This window comes from Vipera berus (assembly GCF_964194415.1).
Source record: "Vipera berus genome assembly, chromosome: 2".
NCBI classification, from domain to species: Eukaryota; Metazoa; Chordata; class Lepidosauria; order Squamata; family Viperidae; genus Vipera; species Vipera berus.
Window position 1 is genome coordinate 196531082 of NC_138203.1, and position 21209 is coordinate 196552290.

Below are 21209 nucleotides of genomic sequence, written 5' to 3' on the forward strand. Positions count from 1 at the left end.
GGAGGAAGCTTTAGAGCTTCTGGCTCTAGAAATAATATATCTGAGCATGCCTGTTTATAACCTGGAATACCTACAAGCATCTTGTGATAAAAAAAATCTCTGGATGAGACACACCTCTGACCCTTTCATAAGACATCCTATCCTCATGATCCTATATGCTAATCACAATTGTCAATCAAATTCAGAAAGAAATAGAGAGAATTCCTGCACAGGAACATGTACACATGCATACACACATACTCTAAGCCAGGGGTGTCAAACTCAATTTCATTGAGGGCCACATCAGCATTATGGTTGCCCTTGGGGGGCAGGGTGGGTGTGGCCGGGTGGGCATGGCCAGGTGGGCGTGACCAAGTGGGCGTGGTCAGTTCAATGCTGCTCACTCAGTGCAGCTTACTCAAAATGAAAGAAAGTTGGCAACAGTGCCCCTGAGGGGCAGGCAGGGTGGCAAAAACAGTTTTTAGCACTCAGCTCTACTATACCAGCAAATCAAGCAATCGCACCAGGGTTACCCTTGTAGGTAGGTGCACTTGAAGCAGGCAGAGTGCCACTCAACCTGGTTCCCAGAGGGCCAACTTCCCCCTTCGGCCTCGAGGCCCCTGAAAAAGCCCTAGTGGGGTGGGGCCGGATATTGGCTCATTGCAGGCACCCCGATGAGCATTGCATAGTTGTAAGATAGGTAGTCCTCGTTTAGCAACAGTACAGTTACAACAGTGGTAACAAAGTAACTTTGCAGCCAATCCTTGCATTTAGAACTTTTTCAGGTTTGTGTGGCAAATGGCAGCTGAAGTAAGATCCTAAGTCAGTTGCAGTTTCACTGAGTGACTGAATTGCTTAACAACCGAGTGGCTGGTCCCAATTGTGGTCAGTAAATGAGAACTACCTGTATTTCTATGTCCTTTTTGGTGGGATAGAGGGCTTCAAATTCAGGAAACCTTCCTAAAAAAGGACCAGAGAGTTACTTTCCCCAGGCTAGGAGTGCCCCTGAAGTACACACACTTGAACAGCAATTCAACACATAATCTCACTTCTGTACCCATGCCAGCTTTTCAAAACCACACCGGCAGCAGGGGATCCCACTTCAGTTTCCATTTTACAGCTTTACCCTGTGCAGCAGAAACCCAGCAGCTGCAAAATTACCCATAACACAGCCTGGAATTAAAGGATACTGCCCTCGGCAGCGATACGTAGGCAGTTGAAGCAATCAGTGAAGGTCTTCCATAATTTTATGTTATACCGCCATTTACCACAAATTTTGAGTGGGGCTTCTAGTTCCAACAAAATGGGCTGGCTCAGGAAGATGTCTCATGACTTCAGGCATATGCCCAGAATCTCATTTTCTGTGAGCTGAATATTCTTGCCTGGACATGATCCTTGCACTTCAAGCACCTGGCACAGGAGCCCGTGCGTGAAAGAAGCCCGGCAGAGGAGCCAGAGCGGCTCCACTGCTGGGGGCGCATCTTGGCCAGGGCCTTGCAGGATCCGGGCCAGGTGCCTCTGCTCACCCTCAGCAGCGCCTGGCAAAGTAGCTCGCATGCAAAAGAAGCCCAGCAGAGGAGCCAGAGCAGCTCCGCTGCTGGGGGCGCATCTCAGCCGGGGCCTTGCAGGATCCAGGCCGGGCGCCTCTGCTCACCCTCAACAGCGCCCGGCAAAGGAGCCCATGTGCGAAAGAAGCCCGGCAGAGGAGCCATCGGTGGCTCTTTCTCTGGCCGCCTCAAGCCTGCCTTCCTGCCTGGGCACCTCTCCCCCTCACTGGCTGGGTGTTGCTCGTCCTCCCCCCTGGCGTCCCACGTTACTACCTCCTACCTCCTACCTCCTCCTCCTCCACTTTTTTTTTTGGAGCTACAGGAGACTAATGAGCTGCAAATGGTGCTGGGCTCCACCAGCCCACGTGCACTTGCCTCCTACTGAGCAAGTGCTCAGCTGGGCCGGCGCCAAGGTGGTGGGGGCCGGACCTTTGTAATTTCTGGGAGAGTTGTGTGGGCCGGATTCAATCATGTGGCAGGCCGTTTGTGGCCCGTGGGCCTTGTGTTTGACATATCTGCTCTAAGCGGGACACCAGTTGCCATGAAGTTTTCACTTAGCTCTTGGCAATTATATTGACAAATATTCTGTATCTCAAGAATAATTCAATGACAAGTTGGAACTTTTTCTGCTATGTCTCAATCAGTCTACCCTATTTGATGTCATTTCTTCTGTTTCTCTTGATTCTACAAAGCAAAGTTATTTTTAGTTGCCTGTCTCCTGGTATCACATGCTCATAGTATAGTGTGTTTTTCTTTTCTGATCATAATCGTTTTTTAAATATTTTTTATTGAAAAATTTACAAAGAATATTAAAACTAACACAAACTAATAAAGAGTGAAAGCAATAAAAAAGGAAGAAAAATTAAAAAGAATGAAATAAAAACAAATAAAACAAGCTTCTGATTTCCTTTGCAACAAATATCAATACTTTTACAAAATTATCGGTTACTCTATGATTACAAAAGAATGTTAATTCTTTTCTATTATTCAGTATTTTTCTAATCATCAAAACCACAAATTTTAAGTGCATTTTTTCATTTTATGTACAAAATCTATAAAAGGCTTCCAGTCAAGCATAAAAGTAGTGTAGATACTATTTTTCTCTAATAGAGAAAAGAAGTCAATGTGGTTATTTCCACAAGTTCTGTCATCTTCCCTAACTATTCCTGCATTGTGGGTAATGTTAAACCTTTCCACTTTAGAGCATATAAATCTCACTGCAGCTGTCATATATAAAAACAAAGTTTCAGGATTTTTTTTTTCTAGTTGCTTGTCCATTAGTCCCAAAAGAAAACGCTCTGGTTTCAATTGTACTTTTACCTTTAAAATCTTCTGGATTAATGTGTGTATTTGTATTGAATTTTTTTGGCCCTTTTCATGTCCACCAAACAAGATGATATGTCCCTTCATATTGCTTATAATTTCAGCAAAGACTTCAGGTGCCTTGACACATTCTGTACAATTTCTCTGGTGACAAAAACCTATACATCATTTTGTAAAAAATTTCTTTAAGGCTACCATAGAATGTAATATAAATTTTGCTCCTTTCGATCATATATTTTCCCGTTTGTACATTTGTCCATTTTAGTCAAAACTTCTAGCCCATTTTATCATACATACCTTTACTTGTTCTTCTTCTGTCTCATATGTCAGCAAAGATTTATACTTTTAATGTTTCAAGTTGCCTTCCGGGTGAAATTCAAGGTGCTGGTAATGACCTTTAAAGCCCTACATGGCATGGGTCCGGAGTACCTTAGGGAGCACCTGCGGCCGGCATCAACTTCCCTCCACCCAGTGTGCTCCCACAGAGAGGGCCTCCTCAGGGTGCCACCGGTCAGAGAGTGCCGACTGGTGACCCCCAGGGGGAGGGTGTTCTCTGTGGGTGCGCCTGATCTGTGGAACCGTTTACCGGTTGAGCTCCGGATGGCTTCCGACCTTCGCTCCTTCCGACGTGATCTAAAGACCTATTTGTTTGAACAAGCCGGCCTGATCTGATGGGTTTGGGTTTTATCACTGTTTTTATGTAATTTATTTGTTGTATTGGGCATTATGGTTTAATCTCTTCTTAATTTTTGTATTTCTGTATTTTAGTATTTATTGCCCTGTTCACCGCCCTGAGTCCTTTGGGAGAAGGGCGGTATACAAAGTAAATAAAATAAAATAAATAAATAAATAAATAAATAAGTAAATAAATAAATAAATAAATAATATCATGTTCATCATTAATGCATAATTCTATTTCTCTCCCTTTGAGAGAACTCTAATACATCATGATAAGCTAACCCTTTATGTTTAATTATCATTTCTCATCTATAAAATGTTTTTTGTACTAAAATCCACAAAGGTGTTTTCAGGCAGACTCTAAGTTTGTATTTATTCCATACTCTAGGAATAGCCTGCCTGACATTTTCTGATCATAACCTTAAAACAGCAGTCAGCATTTATTTAATCTTCTACTAACAAATTGGCTCTTCTTCCACTCTGTAGTAGTTTCAGAAACATCTCCAACCACCGAACCAGTGTTTAAAGAACTTTATCTCCTTTCTTTTGCTTTCTCAGTGTTCAGTTTTCATACGCATGTATTACCACTAGAAAGACTGGTGCTTTAAATATTTGATTCTTCTTGTCATAAGAAATTTTATTGTTACAAGTGGTGTAGAAGACAGTTTTATGATGAGCCATTTCAATTCCAAAACAAGCCATTTACGATGTTTTGCACTTTGAAGCACACTCAGGTTTTGCATATACAACAAAATACCTATTGGCACGGCTTGAATACTGTATCTTGAACTATTTTGTATGATATAATTGAAATATTGCCTTAGTTCTTAATACACTCTCTTTAGGGCTTTTGTGCTTTATGGATGCCTTCCATGATGCCCTTTGCTGTTGAGACATGCTTAACTTTGCTATTGATTTGACTTGATGCATAGGAATGTTTCAAGAATAAAAGGATGGAAATGAGCATGTGCATGGCTTATGACAGCTCTTTTTTTTAAAAAAAAACCAAAAACAAATTGAATGTTTAGAAAAGAAATGCAAGGGTTTCTTGTAGAGTCTGTAAGGACTGAGTGGCAGCCCCTAGTGTCTTTCTGTTGTTCAGTCATTCAAGCATACCACAACTGCCTTCAGCCTTCTTCTTCACTTTTTCACAACCACCTTCACAACCTCATAAAAATCATTATAAAATCTTCTATTGAATCTTCAGACAACTGGTGACTAGAAGACCTCCATGGTCTCCTCAAACTCTGTTGTTGTTGTTGTTGTTATACAGAAAAGAGGTCCTTTTCAGAGGTGGCTGTACAATTATGACATTTTCTTCTGGCTGACATATACAGTAGCTAGCTCTGTGACAGTAACATCCATATTAAAAAGAAAATTCTTAAAACTATTAATAGCTTAAAGATTTTCTGCTTTGAGTGTTGTAAAGACATAAAAATGAGATATGAATCTAAAACAAAAATAAGGTCATCTTAGCAGTGATACAGATATTTCCTACTCCTATATATAATATAGGAAAAAGCACATCTGTTTTTCACTATAACAGAAATTTACAGGAACCCTGGATTTATTAGAATGACAGAATAAAGCATGCCTAATTTTAGAAAAAATATGATAGAACTGTGCTTTGTTCAAATCTTGACTTTTTTAAAAAAATATATACATAGTGCTGTTTGTAGTTAGAATGTGTTAAAATTTACAGCAATAACAGCTGTGCTATTGTCTAATTTCAGATAGCTAGGTTGAAAGATTAAAGATGATTAATTCAGTTATGCTGTAAAACTAAGGAACCCAGCAGGATACTGACAAAGGCAGTCATTGGTGGCCTAATCACAAAAGTCATTCTGATCTGAGCATAATACCCTTTCTTTTATCCAACATAGCTTTTTAATTAAATATCAATTATCTGTTAGCTTGGTGCTCCAACACTACCTTTCATAGCATAGCTTAGTTCTGGAGAATTGAACTGGAGATGGAGCTTCATGGAAACCTGGAAACAGAGTAAGAAAATAATGAACTAACCAATAAATGAGAAGTGTTACCTCATTACTTTATGATTCTGGCCTGGGCTGTATCCAATGTGCATCCTTTGGTTATGTAAGAAGCAGTTCAACTAGGTAAGAGCTGATTTCTTTTAATCTTTATGAACCTTGGATATCAGTTTGCAGTCTATGTCAACTTTGCTTGAGTTTATAAGTACATCTAGTCATATTCTTAGAAGTTTGGACTTGGTTCTCTCCATTTTCTAGACCTGCGCAAAGCTCCAAAGGAGTCCATTGTTTCAAAATGCTTTGATGAACACATTTTTTTTCCCTTGAAGGGCCTTTGGTGGTCTTCAATGAAGCTGTAGAGCTCCCTTGTTACTTAAAATGCAGCAAAGCACCCAGAAATGTCTTGCTTTGTTTACTTCTGAGGTTTCTTCCTGCAGTTGCAGAAACCAGAAGCACCTCTGAGCTTGTGCAGCATTTGGAACTGCCATTCAAGCCTTCGAAGCAATATGAACTGCCTCTTTGTGGCAACCCATATTGCAGTGATGGTGAACCTTTTAAAGACCAAGTGCCCAAAAACTGTCCCTGCCTGCCTTTGCCCCTGACCTAACCTCCCTCACCTCCATGCCCACCCACAGGGCCACCCACTGCCTCCACGGCCCACCACAGCAAATCGCCCAGGCAGCCCAGCTGCGCCATTGTGGCCATGCCCTCTGCCTACAACCCACAGCATCATCTGCATGCGATGAGGTGCGAGGGTGGAATCTTGTCCCTGCTCCCCGGCTGCCATGTCCTTGGTTGTGCTGCTCCACGTGGGCCATGCCCAGGGGTGACTTTCTGGGGGGTTGCTGGTGAGGAGGGGGCTACAGGGAGAGTGGAGCTGGGGTGAAGGCACACATGCCCACAAAGAGGGCTCTGAGTGTCCCCTCTGGCATGTGTGCCATAGGTTCATCTCCACTGCCATATTGCCACTTCTCCTCAGTGAGGAAAGCCACCTTGTCTTCATAGTGAGAAGCCTGAATACAAAAAAAACAACCCAACAAGCTATGCTACAAAGATTTTGGTCACTCAGTACTATTGGTGGCTTTTTGTTCTCACTATAAGGCAATTGTTTGGGGTGCTGGTGAAACAGAAATAAAACATTTTTTTCCAGTTGCGAACTATGTAGGAACTAAATGAAGACAAATATATGTGTCCCAGGATAATGTTGCAGGATCTAAACTGGGTCAGTCACCAGTACCAAAGGTTTAGTCTTCCAAGCTTTTGGACTCGTGATGGAGTCCATCCTCAGGGAACTTCTCTCTAACAAAGTGCATGCTGTGGGCTATTCTCTGTGTGTATTTATATGGTGCCCATTGTATGTGGCTTTTTAGATGTTGATTGGGGAGTTGATGGCTGGCTATTAAGTTGTTGGCTGTCGTTTCCTTGTGCTGTCAAGTGCTCACCTCCTAAGTACTTGATAAACTGGTGTTAAATGAGCACTCCTGCTGACTCCTGAACTTATATAGGGACCCTTTGTTTGTTTTTTTTCTAATAAAATGTAGGGCAATTGTAGAGTTTAAGAATTATAGCATCTCTGCAGTTAACATCTGCATTCAATGTCCACATACTGACAATTTTTTCTCCATCCAAAGAGCCAAGCAAGTTTGCTGTTAATGTTTCTCCCATTCTTTTCAAGCACATAGTTCCTAGGCTCTGGATATCCACATGCCTTTTCCTTTAAGATGAAAGTTCTCATCCATACTACTCAGTTGGCAAGTAGTTGTCATCGAAATGCCAGGACTCTGATAGTCCACAGCATAAGCCTATTTGATTGTAATGGTAACTGTTTCATAGATGTTTTCTTTGTTTGGGGATTTTCACCATCTTTAGCAGAAATCAGTTTTAAAAAATGGGTATTTAAGTTCCACTACTTATTATCCTGTTACTCGTCCCAGCTTCTGCCCACCTAGCAGTTCGAAAGCACGTAAAAATGCAAGTAGAAAAATAGGGACCACTCCGGTGGGAAGGTAACAGCGTTCCGTGCGCCTTTGGCGTCTAGTCATGCCGGCCACATGACCACGGAGACGTCCTCGGACAAACGCTGGCTCTTCGGCTATGAAACGGAGATGAGCACCGGCCCCTAGAGTCGGAAACGACTAGCATGCATGTGCGGGGGAACCTTTACCTTTACCTTACTTATTATGCTGTATAGGATGAGCCACTTAGAGTTGTTGGATGGTTGAGTGGTACCTAAATAAATACATAAATTCTGGTGGGTGGGACAGAAACCAAAGCAGTCCACCCTCCCAATTTCCATCAGATTAAAGAAGTATCTGAAGGGTTAGGATTAGGATTAACAATAACTGTGTTTCTTGTATCATTGACGCAAAATGGGAGAGCTTCATAAGCATATGCCTCCTGTCCAAGTAGATGAGATATTATTTTCATCAGCGTGAGTTCAAAATTTTAAATTTCATAATATTTAACACTTTTTAATTGGGAAATCATCAAGCCTATAGCCCGTTTCACTGAGATGTAAATAGCATTTTATCATGGGATCTTTCTGCAATATCTTTGCCACTGTGTGCAATAAGTAACAATTCATAGCCATTAAGCTGATCATCTGCCATAGATAAATATGTGTGATGTAATAGATCATAACTTCATCCCCCAATGTAATTTTATTTTCATTCACTTTCTATCCCCTTTTTCCTTCTTAGATTCATTTCATTTATTGTTTTGGATTATTGTAGGCTTGGGTCAATTATATCAAGAGAAACATTAAAGAGTCAGAAGTGCAAGTGAAAGAAATTTCCAATAGATGTTGGACAGGTTTTATAAAAAATCTGAGAATCTTTCTTTCATAAAAATGTTCACCTCAACCATCTGTAGTCTGGTTTTGGGCAATCTACTCAATATTCTCTGCCGCCTGCATAACTCAGATTCTCTCCTTTCCAGTTACTCATCTACACTGTCTTTTTGCAAACTTATTTATGGGAAATAGACACTTTAGGCAATATAACTACTTTGTTTTGCTCTTCCAATCCTGTCTGTGTCAGAGGCAACTTTTAATGTGCTTCTGGGGTGAAAGGATTAGCTGGTAACATCACATTTGTGATGTTCTTAGTTCAGTTAGGCATTGATGAGGCAGAGTGTTGAAACAGCAAGCATGTTTATTAACTCACAACAGAAGCAGCCCTAGAGGCTGCTGAACAGCTATATATATGGTTCGCCTTTAGGTGTCAACCAATAGGTTTAAAGTAACAGTTTCCCGCCCCAAACATAATTATCAGCTTGAAGACAGACAGTCTGGGTTGCAGTAACAGAAACCGTTAAACAATCCTACACTTAAACACAGCAATTAAGGTCACACATTAAGCAAGTGATATCAACAGTTGAGGCCAATACTTTACAACCTTTGCTGGGGAAATGCTCACAGGGGCTCCTTTCATGTCCCCCTCAAGGAGCTGGAGTGAATGACAGGAGCTCACCCCTGCAAGGCAGTAGTACTCAAGTCTCTAACACAGATTAGAGACACTCCTACCCACTGTCCTAACCACGTGAGCCACTATGTTTCTTGCTTTGCTCTGACTTCCAAAGATAATAGGTGGAAATAAAAGCAATCTGTTCTAGGTGTTTCTTTTCTTGTTCCTAGTTCCTTCTCTACTGTAAGGGACACATTACCATATTTATGGTTGACCATTTCACATAGTAAGCAGGCTAGCTATTGAAATGAGATGTGGCCTCTACCCTATCTATGTCACTTTTCAAAACAGTACAGTAGCAGAATGGTTTCATATAAGAAATCATAAAACAAGCAAAACAGTTGCATTATAAATAAATTATAAATAAATTATTGCATCATCAATATATCAAATATCTTTGTATCCCATTAGGCATTCAGTTTATCTAGAACAGAGGTGTCAAACTGCTGGCCTGCAGGCTGGTTGCATCATGTGGAGGCTGTGCCCACCCCAGCTCCAGCAAAGGGAAAAAAAATCACAATACATTGCAATGTGTCATGTGACGTGGCGAGTTTGATGCCCATGATCTAGAATATCCACAATGAGTGCTGCTATAATTGGGCATCAGTAGAGATTCACCCTGAAGTAGGGAAATCGTTGTTTAATTCAGTGTCTTCCTAGGACAGATGTTCCTGTTCCTTATGGTAACTACCTGCTCACTACTCTCTTCTAAATATGCATTTTCTCTGGGTGGGGGTATTTCTCTGGGTGGCAAGGAAATAAGCACAGAATGAATAGAAATAACAACTTGACTATAAAAATGAGAATATTTTTATCAGGGCTTCTTCAAAACCTTATCCACATTTGCCTTTCTTCCAAAAGCTTGTAATCATCGATTATTAACTGTCTCAGGATTTCTGAATCTTGAAAAACACATGTAAATAGAGTGTTGGTGGACACAAACATATCATTATACCTGCATCATTCATTCTTATTATAGTGTGGATGAACTTCTAACATGGGAACTTATCAACCCTACAAATGAGTTGAAGAAAAACCATTGGACCTTAAAATCTTAATGCTAATTCATCAAATTAACTCGAATAATGATGTTTGATAAGGTAGGGCTGTCTACTAGATTTCCTGCTAGAATCTCTATCACTATTGAAAAGAAGCATTTTTTCCCCTTCACTTTGATAGTGGACATACAGAAATCCAGGGTAGGAGTAGTGAATATTTGAAATGGGAAAAAAATATGTTCTCCTCACTTTGCTGATTATCCTTAAATGGTCTGCTCTTAGTAAAAATGCAAACCAATAATTAAAAGCTAATTTGATCTGGCAAGATCAGCAAGGAGAGAGATCAACAACATTTAATGAGATTAAAATATGGCAACATCTGGCTAGAACCTTTGAAAACTTTCTGTATATTAAGGATGCACAAAAGGATAACTGTTAAAATAATATCAAGAAGACAAATGAAAGGAATACAGTAATATTGATCATATGAAGCTTGGGTATTCTCCAGGAAGATGCAATAGCATGGTTGTTAAACAACTGCAGCTGACATATCATGATAATTTCTAAATCGATAACCATTTCTCCATTAAATTATCCTGAATTAATGTGGCTTTTGTGCATACCATAAACCTAAAATCAATGCAAGCATATCAACATGAACAACAAGCACCCTGACAAAAGTATTAGTTAGATAAGTTACAAATATGTGATGTGTCTTAACAGCTGCTGTTTCAAATGCAAAACAACAACAACAACAACAACATTGTGTGTATGTGTGCATGTAGTTTTGTCAGGATTTGATCATAGCTCTGGAACTGAAAAAATACTGTAAGAGCCACTGTGATAACCAAAAGTGGTATGAGGCAAGTGCATAAAGCCTTCAACTGCTAGGAATTTCCCTCTGGTCCAAGGGGTGGAACTACAGAAGTCTAAGACTACATTTTGCGGAAGTCATGGGAAGTGTGAGATGCATTGAAGTTTTAGTGCTTGCTTTGTCTACACTTGCAGAGTAGAAGTAGATATTACTTGAATTTCTTATGGTGGCTGGTGTTATTTTGAAGCAGCCTGTGCTATCTTCCAGCTGTGAATGCCCAATAACTTGTGTGAAAGCCATTTCAAGATGTCAGTGTACAACATATATAGATACAATAAATATGTACCCATAAATCAGAGAGAGGAAGAGAACATTAATCCATACACCCACTGCAGTTTTTTTTTTTAAAAATGTATAGAGTCACTCATTTTAGGCAAATAATTCTGGGTAGCTACAAAAAAGGGGAAAAAATAGATCCAGGACCTATCAGCCTGACCTCAATACCCGGGAAGATTCTGGAAAAGATAATCAAACCTTGGTGGAGCAGTGGGCTAATGCCTCCTTAAGTAGCACCAGCTGCCTGCAATTAGTGCAGGTTCGCATCCCACCAGGCTCAAGGTTGACTCAGCCTTCCATCCTTCCGAGGTAGATAAAATGAGGACCCAGATTGTTGGGGGCAATTAAGCTGACTTTGTAATAATGCCGCTTGGGGTGTGTGTGAAAGCCCTAATAAGCAGGCATATACATAGAATGAAGGCTACTGCTAAGCTTGTAAGCCGCCCTGAGTCTTCAGAGAAGGGCGGGATATAAATGGAATTAATTTTTTTAAAAAATAAAAAATAAACAACAAATCAGTGAACACCTTGATGCAAACAAAGTTATCACTAAAAGCCAACATGGGTTTGTCAAAAACAGATCATGCCAAACAAATCTTATTGCATTCTTTGACCAAGTGACAAAACTAGTGGACCAGAGGAATGCTGTAGATATAATTTACTTGGACTTCAGTAAGGCATTTGATGAAGTAGATCACAACCTACTACTTGATAAGATAGAAAAATGTGGGTTAGATAGCATCACCACCAGATGGATTTGTAGCTGACTGACAGGCTGTACTCAGTGTGTGGTCCTCAATGGAACTGCATCTACATGGAAGGAAGTGTGTAGTGGGGTGCCCCAGGGCTCTGTTCTGGGCCCAGTGCTCTTCAACATCTTCATCAACGATTTGGACGAAGGGATAACTGGGGAACTCATCAAATTTGCAGACGACTCCAAGCTGGCAGGAGTAGCCAACACTCCAGAAGACAGGCTTAAGATACAGGAGGATCTGGACAGACTCGAACACTGGGCACTATCTAACAAAATGAAATTCAATTGTGAAAAAAGTAAGGTTCTACATTTAGGCAGGAAAAATCAAATGCACAGGTATAGTATAGGTGGTACCTTGCTCAATAGTAGCAACTGTGAGAGAGATCTCGGAGTCCTAGTGGACAATCACTTGAATATGAGTCAGCAGTGTGCTGCAGCTGCCAAAAAAGCCAACACAGTGCTAGGCTGCATTAACAGAGGGATAGAATCAAGATCGCGTGAAGTACTAATACCACTTTACAATGCCTTGGTAAGGCCACACCTGGAATACTGCATCCAGTTTTGGTCACCACGATGTAAAAAGATGTCGAGACTCTAGAAAGGGTACAGAGAAGAGCAACAAAGATGATTGGGGGACTGGAGGCTAAAACATATAGGGAACGGTTGCTGGAATTGGGTATGTGTAGTTTAATGAAGAGAAGGGTGAGGAGTGACATGATAGCAGTGTTCCAATATCTCAGGGGCTACCACAAAGAAGAGGGAGTCAAGCTATTCTCCAAAGCACCTGAAAGCAGGACAAGAAGCAGCGGATGGAAACTAGTCAAGGAGAGAAGCAACCTAGAACTAAAGAGAAACTTCCTGACAGTTAGAACAATTAACCAGTGGAACAACCTGCCTCCAGAAGTGGTGAATGCTCCAACACTGGAAGTTTTTAAGAAGAGACTGGCCAGCCACTTGTCTGAAATGGTATAGGGTTTCCTGCCTTAGCAGGGTGTTGGACTAGATGACCTCCAAGGTCCCCTCCAACTTATTTATTATTATTATTATTATTATTATTATTATTATTATTATTATTATTATTATTATTATTATTATTATTATTATTATTATTATTATTATTATTATTATTATTATTATTATTATTATTTATAAAACCTGTATAACTAAAAAGCCAATAAAAACAAAACAGAATAAAATAAAGAATAATCATCACCATCAAAGTACTTCAAAATAACTCATAGATCAAAAGACACATCAAGCTCCAGTTAATATCCTGGCCCAAATGTGAAGAAAAAGCTAGGACTTTTTGACTTCTGGAAGGATAATAAGATTAAGGCCATTTAGATCTCAGGATGAAGGAACAGATGCTGTAACAAAGAAGAGACATCTACTGGGTCCCACAAGATGGCACTATTTCAGAGAGGGGATCTGGGGTATGCTCAAACTGCTAGTATATCTTGCAGGATATAGCAAGAAATAAAAGGGCCATAGCCTGAATAGAGGGTAACACATGAAATTTTAGAATCCTGGAATTAATGGAAAAATGTTGCTTTGTTGTTGCAGGGTTGTGTTTGTTTGTTTTTTAAAAAGGAAAGTTTGCCATGCTCTACAGATTTTGTTATTCTTTGTGGGAAAGAAATCCTCATTTCATTTTACAAACTATTCTCCAGAGAAGACATGTAGAAAATGTTAAGAGGTACACATGTTTATTTAGGACAAAATAAGGAATAGTTATTTGAAGAGAGCAATTTCTGAAGTGCAAATGGAAAATGCCACTGCCTTTATAACTGAGATTTCCAGGACATTGAATCTTTTTCTTCAGAATATTGATTTACCACTATGCTTCATCTAAACTTTAAAAGCTGTTATGCAAGGATAGGAAGGAACTACAGATTTGTTTTAAAGTGATGGTGGTTCTAGGATCTGACCTTCTTAGTTGCTTTGCTTGGAATTAAATGTCTGACACAAGGCAAGCAGTGATGGTAATGAAAGAATGAAAGAAACCTATAATGCAAGGGCAACCTCAAGAAAACAAGCTCAGGTAACAAAATTAATTATTCCATTTTCCACAGGCTTTTAATATATTACGATTGAAAGTTAGGGTTGAGATGAAAGTCTCGCATAAGAATTCTATTGCTATCTTTACCTTTTGTTTGTAACTAACAAAATCCAGATATATCAGAAGAAGACACAAGTATTTTTGACAGAGAAATTAAGATTTGACTGATACTACCATGTGATTATGTTTCAAAAACTTCATTTTAGAGCCAGTTTGATCTAGTGATTAAGGCACTAGACAAGAAAGCTGGAAACTGTGACTTCAAGTCCCACCTTAGCCATGAAAGACAGCTGGGTGACTTTGGGCTAGTTACTCCTCTCTTAGCCCAACCAACCTCACAGGGTTGTTGTTGTGGGGAAAATAGGAGAAGGAAGATGTATTGGATATGTTCATCACCCTGAGTTATTTGTAAAAATAATAAAGGCAGGACACAAATAAAATAAAATAATAAAACATATATTTTTTTAGTAAAAAAAGTTATTCTGTAACAAGTCAGGGAACAGGCTTAGCTCTCGGTTCATACTTAGGACACAACATGACTATCTCATTCAAGAACAGGCTCTTTTTCCAGCAAGACAATGAAAAAGAAAAAAAAGAGGCAGCTTCATGGAAACTACCAAAGTCAATAGTAAACATCTTGGAGGTTTTAACAGAATGAAACCTTGCCCACAGTCTACAGTTACTGAAGCCTCATCATTTTTGCAGAACATACTGCAGTATATTTGTTCACATATTAGGGAACAATCATCAATAATTAAATCAAATTGCAGCTGTGAAAGAACAAAGAGTATACTGTAATGTACTCCATTCGCTTAAAAAAAGCCAACAATGCTCACTTGCAGTACTTAGTCATTCACCCTGGATCTATGAACTGTTAGTGCAGTGCAGAGAGATCCAGACTGACTGTCTTGGTTGTTTAATTTTGTAAGGGACTGTTCTAATGGAACGTAAAATTCAAGGTGCTGGTTATTACCTATAAAGCCCTACATGGCCTGGGTCCGGGCTATTTGAGGGAACACCTGCTGCCGGCATCAAACGCCCTTCGCCCAGTGCGCTCCCACAGGGAGGGTCTGCTCAGGGTGCCGCCGGTGAGAGATTGCCGGCGGGTGACACCCAGGGATAGGGCCTTCTCAGTGGGAGCGCCTGCCCTCTGGAACCAGCTGCCGGTGGAGCTGAGGACTGCCCCCGACCTCCGATCATTCCGCCGGGGCCTGAAGACCTGGCTCTTTGAGCTCTCGGGCCCAGGCTGAGGAGAAATTTTAATTGGGGTTTTAAGTATACAGGGTCAATTTAATATTTTTTAATTTGGTTTTTTAACTTTTGTATGGTGGATTTTTTAATTTCCTGTAAACCGCCCTGAGTCCTCAGGGAATAGGGCGGTATATAAATGTAACTAAATAAATAAATAAATAAAATGAACAAAGGCTACAGAGAAAAAGAGGTACCGAAGTTTTCGATTGCCAGAAATGATTGCTGATTTCCACCCCAGGTCTTATAGCTATTGCTCTCCGTGCATATCTGTAAGAATGAATAAACACATTCAGAACTATTTGTCTAGTTATTTTGCAGCACATAATAGTTCACCACAAATCCACCTAAAATGAAATTCAATTAATCAACCTCAGAACAGGCCTCTCTCTTGCTATTTTTCTGTAATGAGTTTTTTCCCCTTTGAATAAAATTGTAATCATTGCTGCAAAAAATATCAGATTGGAACCAGAGAACAAACAGATATGGATTTATATTTAAAGTTTCTTAAGGTAATGCTGAATCTTAAAAATTAGGGGGCTAAAATCCAGTTAAATGATATTATGAGAAATAGAACACCTGGTTTCCTTTGAAGGGAAATATACCTGGTTAGTAAGAAAACAAAGCTTTAAAGTTTCAAAGAACTTGCTTAATATAATCCAAGATGTGATTTAGCAAATCAGAGAAAAATGGACATAGCATGGAAGGGCAATGCAATGGGAAGTAATTTCAGGGATACAATCTGTCAGCGCTGCTAACATTGGATGTTTTTGCATTGACAACAGATAGAAATGTAGCCATTTTTTCCCTTTCGCTTTTAGAGCTAGATGATGCTGGGATGGGGGATGTGAATGAGAGTCCAACTAGACATAACAACCCTAAACCTACCTTGAGAATGAAGGCTATTGAAACAGAGCTGATAAAGAATTGGTGGGCAGGAGAGCTGGAGAGGAAGCCCGGGCTTCAAGCTAATTGGGGAATGTGATTTATGACTGTTAATTGTAGGAGGGAATTATGCTTTGATACTGTATGCCCAGGGGAGGGGAATTCAGTTTTTGGCTTCGACTATGTAAGTGCCGATATTATGCTACTCGAATAAAAGATCCTTTAAGGTAAATAATGCCTAAAAGTTCTTCTGAAGAGTTTCATCTGTCAGAACCATGATACAATCTTTTGTCTTTATAATCCAACACAAATGAAATTATTTCCCAGAGCAAGAAGTTAATATTTTTTCACCATCTGTGGAGATATTTTGCATTGATTTAGTTAATTTTTTCAGGTGGACGACTGTTCATTAGAAAATAACTCATCTCATTAATATAACAGTTACTTTCAGTGTCCCACAAAAGAAAAAAAATGAAAAAGTCTAGGCTCCTATGGAGCTCAGTATGTTTTTCTAAGGCTTCTCTATGAATGGAATTACATTGATGATATTGATTATAAGGAGCCAGGTTCTGGGTTGAGGTGTTATGAGAAAATGTCCCCAAATCCAGCTTTTTTTGCAATGATGGGGAGTACCAACCCTTAGTATCAGTGGACTGGCATTTAGGTCCCCTTTCTATAATTCACTCTGAAGCACCTATAGAGGGGATGCAAGCAGCTGTGTGCTCTTAAAACTGATGGCATTATTTGAGCATGGTTGAATACACAGATGCCCTCAAGGGAATTCTCTGATTGTTTCACTTGAAGCTTAAAGACTTGAAAATTGTCTTTCTTCCTTTCACCTCACATCCATCAAGGATAAAGGAATGATTTCAGTTTAGGAATTTGGAAATAGGCCAAGGAGTTCCCCAGTGATGAAAGGAGAGGCTGATTAGATGAAGATTGAATCGACAATAATCTTTTCTTACAATCCTAAGCCTTACAAACTATGATGAAAGGGGCTAGTAATTTCCATCCTTTCCTTCAGTAACAAGGAAAATTATTAGATCTCTCCTTGGGTAAAGAATTAGCTTAAATCAAAATAAAGCTGGAAGGGACCTTGGAGGTCTTCTAGTCCAACCCCCTGCTCAAGCAGGAGACCATATACCATTTCAGACAGATAGCTGCCCAGTCTTTTCTTAAAAATTTCTAGTGATGAAGCACTTACAACTTCTGAAGGCAAGCTGTTCCACTGGTTAATTGTCTCCACTATTAGGAAGGTTCTTCTTAATTCCAGGTTGCTTCTCTACTTGATTAGTTTCCATCCATTGTTTCTTGGCTTTTCTTCAGGTGCTTTGGAAAATATGTTGACCCCTCTTCATTGTGCTAGCCCTTCAAATACTGGAATACTGCTATCATGTTAGCCCGGGTCCTTCTTTTCTCTAGACCATGGGTGTCAAACTCACCATGTCACATGACATGTCGCAATGTATCGTGACTCTTTTTACATTGCTGGCAATGGGGTGGGCACAGCTTCGGTATGATGAAACCGGGCCGGCAGTTTGACACCCCTGCTCTAGACTGTGTTCCCCTCAGCTTTCTGAACCTTTCCTATTATTATTAAAGCTAATTATCTATTGCTTGTCACCATATCTTCTACAAATGAAGGTGTGTGTTTATTTTGTCTGTGGAAAGAGACAAAGGTTAATAGGTGATGGATGTTATGCTGGGGTCAAACTTCTTTTGATTTTGCTGGTAATGATTTGGACAGAACTCTCTCAAAATGAGACCATCCTGCAGTGAATATTCTCTATGTCCTTTCAACAAATTAAAATTACATGAGAAATGAGTAAGCTTCTTTTTCAGAAAGCCATACAATAAAGAAAGCTGCTTCTTATTCTTCCTTTGATGAGTCTACAGTAAGGTGAATAACTCTTGGGCTGTAAGTGACCTCTAGCATCCCATTGGTATATTCCTATAGTATATCACCTGAGTAGGCAAACAGCAACAACCAAATAAATTAATAGAACAGAGTAGTTTTTGGAGCAAAATGGATATTTTAAACCTTGCAGAAATTTATTTTAATACACTGTATTCAGTTTTAAAATAGATTTTAAACTAACAAGAACTAATAATTAAGCTAGACGATAGACAAGATAAAAAAGAAAGGATGAAAAAGAAAGCAAAGTGAAAAGTGCAGAAAAAAATAGAAACATCAAGAAATAACTTCTGAATATCTTTTTCCACAGATAGAAGAATTAATTTTTATCATCTGCTATTATTTCTGATAATCAAATCCATACAGCATATTTTTTTTCTGTTTCATGCAAAAAGTCCAGAAGGGAACCTTTGTAGAAACTTAAAATGGAAAATCCCTTCAAATCCCTAATTTTCCTCATCAAAACCTGGTCAATGTTTTTCTTTTGGGGGCATTACAGAACAATGTGAATGTCTTAAGCTTATACCCTGCCTCTTAATACTCCCTGGTAGGGGAGAAAAAGAAAGTACGACATCCATCATTTTGCACTTTATTAAGGACACAATACTATGCACAAGGGATAGGGAAACTTTCTCTCCTCTACCACAAAAATATGTCAAGAAGAGCCATTTGACAGCAGTGGGAAGTTCCAAACCAAATACTTCATGGGTAGGACAAGAGCCAAAGGCAGGTAGACTAATATCACTAATAGGCCTCATTCATTCTTTGGACTTCTCTTCCCCATCAATTACGCTTTCCCTCCCTATCATCATATATCATCCAGTCCTCCCACTGGATTTCGACAAACATCAATTTGCCTACAGGGGGAACAGGTCGACAGACGATGCCATAGCTACTGCTTTACACTCTGTAGCAAGCCATCTTGAGAAACCTGGAAGCTATGTCAGGATGCTTTTTGTTGATTACAGGGACCGGTTACAAACAGTGAGGGCCGGGTCTGCTTTATCCACCCCCCTGAAGCTTTGCACCAGCTCGCCACAGGGCTGCGTGCTTAACTCCTACCTGTACTCATTGTACACATATGATTGTGTATCATCCGACCCATCTACAGCAATAATTAAGTTTGCACATGATACTACCGTAGTGGGTCTTATTACAGGTGGGGATGAGACAGCATACAGGAGGGAGGTACAAAAACTATCCATATGGTGTTGCAACAACAACTTGCACCTGAATATCGGCAAGACGAAAGAGATGGTGTTAGACTTCCGTAGGAAAAAGGAGGAACCTGCCCCAGTTTACATCGGGGGGGGGGCTGTGTGGAGACAGTTTTCTCCTTTAAATTTCTGGGAGTCTACCTCTGTGAAGATCTTACCTGGAAAGTTAATACAACCCAGGTGGCCAGAAAGGCCCAACAGAGACTTCACTTTCTCAGGGTCTTGCAGAAGAACAGGGTAGAAAAACGGCTAATGACCCTCTTTTACTGGTTCACTATAGAGACCGTCCTCTCGTACTGCATTGTGGTTTGGTATGCTGGTCTGACAGCTGCTGATAGGAAAGTATTACAGAGGGTGGTGAGCACAGCACAAGACATTGTGGGCTGTCCCCTGACATCACTGGATGACATTGCCAGGGCTCGTTGCCTTGGAAGAGTGAGGAAAATTCTCAGGGATGTCTCACACCCTGGACAGTATTTCTTTACTCTCCTACCATCGGGTAGAAGATATAGGAGTATAGCCAGCCATACCAACAGGCTGAAGAACAGCTTTTATCCATGGGCTGTTAGGCTTTTGAATGGGAAATAATTTTATAAACTTTATGCATGATTGACTTGCGAGGCCGGTGTGTTGTGCAATTAACTCACATGGTGTAATAAGATGGAGGGTTTGTTTTCACTGTGAGTTGGTGGTGGGGGCACGAAGGGAGGCTCAGCCAATCTCAATGTATACATGGTTGTACTTTGACAATAAAGGTTCATTCATATATATAGAAGTAACAAGGACTTACAATTGCAATTGGGACCAGGATTTCCATGGCTAATCAAAGTTAAGTGAGTTGCGCCTAATTTTACAACCTTTTCCCCACAGTTGTTAAGGGAATCGCTGCAGTTGTTCAGTGAATTGCACAGTCACTAAGCGAATCTCCCATTGTCATAGCTTGTTGGAATCCTTCTGGGAAGGTCACCAATGGAGATCACATAGCCCCAAGAAAATCACAAGCCATCGAAAACACATGCTAGTTGCCAAGCACTCAACTTTTGATTGCATGACTGCAGGGATGCTGGGACAATTATAAGGTCAAAGACCAGTCATAAGTCAGATTTTTTTAGTGCTGTTATAATTTCAAATATTTGCTAAATAAATGGTTGTAAGTTGAGAGCTACTTGTAAATTTGAATACACACATTAATTAATGGAAGAGTATATTTCTTCCCCTTTGTAATGATGATTGCTTTGAAGATTGGGAAAGATGAGAAATAATAATTGCTTAAATGGGATCATCCCATTTTCAACCTTCCCCAATTTTAGTATCCTATATAGATAATGGAATGCTCCAACTTATGATCTACATGAGTCCTTCCTTCCTTCCTTCCTTCCTTCCTTCCTTCCTTCCTTCCTTCCTTCCTTCCTTCATTTAATACAGTCGTCCATATCAAATACTTGACTCTGGACAGTTCACAGCAATTAAAACTATGTAAAAAACAAAACAGGAAACTTATATCAATACAAAAATATAAAAAATATATTTATAGTATGACTAAATGCTGCAAGTATCATCTCTGAACTTTCAAACAATTGTGAACAGGATTTTATGCGAAACAGTGTTTTAAAATCTAAGCTTTGGTCTACATCTAAACTCCCCTGGGGAGGATTAAAATACCGGAGCCCTTTTGCTTGTTCTCTTTACACTCGGGTTCAACATGTAGTGGAAGTGGAAACGGGCATACAGGCTACAATATTTGAAAAGAAGTGCTTGCTTTCATATACCTTTGGTAAAAAGACATTGGGATCTATTCAGGTTCATTTAAAAAAAACTGAGAAAAGCAAATCATTAAATAGCAGGATATTGGCTAGTTAAATGACTCCAGCATGATTAAAATGCTAGAGCCAATTAGCATTTTAATTTACCCATGGAATAATAAATTTAGGTTGATTCACTAGCCATTGTGCTAGAGCCACTTAGGATTTTAATTTAATTGCAAAATAATTAATTTAGGTTG